The 2,687-nt window shown below is 40.3% G+C and overlaps 1 long non-coding RNA gene across 1 annotated transcript in view; it reads right to left on the bottom strand.

The window, feature by feature from the left end:
- The window catches only part of LOC105548715, a 12,171-nt gene extending 10,332 nt beyond the window's left edge, over positions 1 to 1,839 (bottom strand). Inside the window, exon 1 of the long non-coding RNA XR_001007435.1 lies at positions 1,020 to 1,839. This is a non-coding gene — a long non-coding RNA (uncharacterized LOC105548715). The remainder of the gene's footprint in view (positions 1 to 1,019) is intronic.
- Between the last annotated feature and the right edge of the window lie 848 nt (positions 1,840 to 2,687).

The following is a 2,687-nucleotide window of genomic DNA, read 5'->3' as shown; positions in this document are numbered from 1 at the left end:
AAGTTGTAGGTAGCAAGGGAGATGAAACAGAAATCAAGAATGAAAACAAGATTTTTTAGCTAACTTGGTAAATAGTGATGCCATTAATTGACTCAAGAGAAGGATTAGGAGGCAAATGTTCAGAATGGGGAGAATAAAAAATAAAAGCAATAAAATTTGGCTTTGGATTAGCTGCATGTGAACCATCTGTAATAAGTACCAAACACAGGCCGGATATGGTGGCTCACGCCTGTAATACCAGCACGCAGGGAGGCCAACGTGCTCGGCCGGATCACTTGAGTTCAGGAGTTTGAGACCAGCCTGGGCAACATGGTGAAACCCTGTCTCTACACAAAATACAAAAACTAGCTGGGCATGGTGTCATGCTCCTGTAGTCCTAGCTACTTGGGAGGCTGAAGTAGGAGGATCACTTGAGCCCAGGAAGCAGAGGTTGCAGTGAGTCAAGACTGCACCACTGCACTCTAGCAGGGATGACAGAGCAAGACCCTGTCTCAAAACAAACAAACAAAAAACTCAAGCACTATCTATAAGACAGTGGTTCTCAAAGTGTGATTCCCCAGACAGTAGGAGCAGCATCACCAGGCAACTTGTTAGAAATGCAAATTCTCTAGTCTTACTCCCAAGCTACTAAAATCAGAGACTCTGAGGGTAAGGTTCAGCAGTCACTGCTTTTACAAACTTTCCAAGTGACTTAGCAGCGTCACAATTAAAAGCAGTAAGAAACAGAAATGCCTATCTCCATTCTTCCACTCCAAGGAGCTTACTGTCTAAATTTGAGAACTAAGACTAACACAACCCAAGGAAAATAATCAGAAGTTAAGACATACCCAAAATGAAGAAACTACTGAAAGCTGTTCATCAAAGGCTAACTGAGAAGAAGAGGGGAAAACATCCTTTTCCTTAATATTAAACTGACGTGCTGATAGCTCAATGCAGAAGAGAAAAATGTATTTCGACGGTGACAGAACTATGTATCCAGTCACGTCACTGTTCAACCACTCCTAGTTAAGTCCTTTTACCGCTCTGCCAGCTCCCAGTCCTCCTGCATCTCCTACAGCCTGGCCTTGTGGTACTCTTCCCTCCAGTGCTTGGAGCAGAAACCCTGCCAGGCTGGGTTGCCGTAGTAACCACATCCTTTCTTGCACAGCATCCACATGAATTCCGCCGCGTTCGGACTTCGGGCTCATCTTCTTCCTGCTAACCAATGAACAAACAACAAAGTGTTGTTGAAAATGAATCATCATTCTACTAACTAAAATCTTACCAATTATGAACAAAAAGTGAGTGATTCCATTATCTTCAAGCCGTGAGAGAGGGAAGAAGGGAATGAAGGAGGGAGGGAAGGAGGGAGGGAAAGAGGGGAGGAAGGAAGAAGAAAAAAAGGTATATATAGTAAATTCCTGCCACAGTTATATTAAAAAAAGACTTATTCCCTGCCCAAAATACAAAGAACCCATTAAGAAAGAGCTAACATTAGATTAAAGACCTAAATGTATAGGCTTGAAACTAGAAAACTCCTAGAAGAAAACTTAGGGGAAAAGCTTCCCGACACTGGATTTTGCAAGGACTTCTAGGATATGACACCAAAAGCACAGGCAACAAAAGCAAAATCAGACAAATACATTAATTCCATCAAACTTGAAAATGCTTGCACAACGCAGGAACCAAATGACAGAGTAAAAAGGAACAACACACAGAAAGGGAGAACATATCTGCAAACCACATATCTAATAAGGGGTTAATATCCAGAATATAAAGGAACTCTTACCACTCAATAACAAAAAAAACCAAGATGATCTGGTTAACAAATGGGAAAAGGACTTCAATAGACAATTATCCAAAGACATACAAACAGCCAATAAACATGTGAAAAAGTGCTCAACATCACTAATTAGGGAAATGCAAATCAAAACCTTTGTACTCATTAGGATGACTACTATAAAAAAATATGCAGTTTTTGATGCAGTGGCAAATAAGCTTATAAATACTTGTTCAACATTGTTCAGTCATTAGAGAAATGCAAATTAAAACCACCATGAGATATCACTCAAATCATTAGAATGGCTAAAACAAAAAATATTGACACAGCCTGGGCAACATGGCAAAACCCAGTCTCTACCAAAAAATACCAAAAAAAAAAAAAAATTAGGCAGGGATGGTGGTGCACGGATATTGTTCCAGTTACTCAGTAGGCTGAGGTGGGAGGATCACTTGAGCCCGGGAGGTGGAAGCTGCAGCAAGCCAGTATCATCACACCACTGCACTTCAGCCTGGGTGACAGAGTGAGACCCCACCTCAGAAAAAAAATAAATACTGACAATACCAAGTGGCGGCAGGGATGCAGAGTAACTACAACCCTCACACATTCCTAGTGGAATACTAAATAGTACAGACACTAGAGAAAACACTTTTATAGTTTCTCAAAAATGTATACATACAATGACCATCCAACCATACAATCCCTCTCCTGGGTATTCCCTCTAGAGAAATAAAAACCGCTATTTACAAAATTCTATACACAAACAGTTATAGTAGCATTATCTGTGATGACAAAAAATGATCACTAAAATATCTTTCAATGGGAGAATGAATAAACAAACTATGGTACATCCATACAACAGAATGCTACTCAGGAAAACAACAGGTATCAGTACATCCAACAACTTCGATGAATCTCAAAGGCTTTA

This window comes from Mandrillus leucophaeus, unplaced genomic scaffold (genome assembly GCF_000951045.1).
Source record: "Mandrillus leucophaeus isolate KB7577 unplaced genomic scaffold, Mleu.le_1.0 Scaffold42, whole genome shotgun sequence".
Taxonomy (NCBI): domain Eukaryota; kingdom Metazoa; phylum Chordata; class Mammalia; order Primates; family Cercopithecidae; genus Mandrillus; species Mandrillus leucophaeus.
Note: the sequence above shows the minus strand (reverse complement) of the source record. Positions and strands in the feature narration are given on the sequence as shown.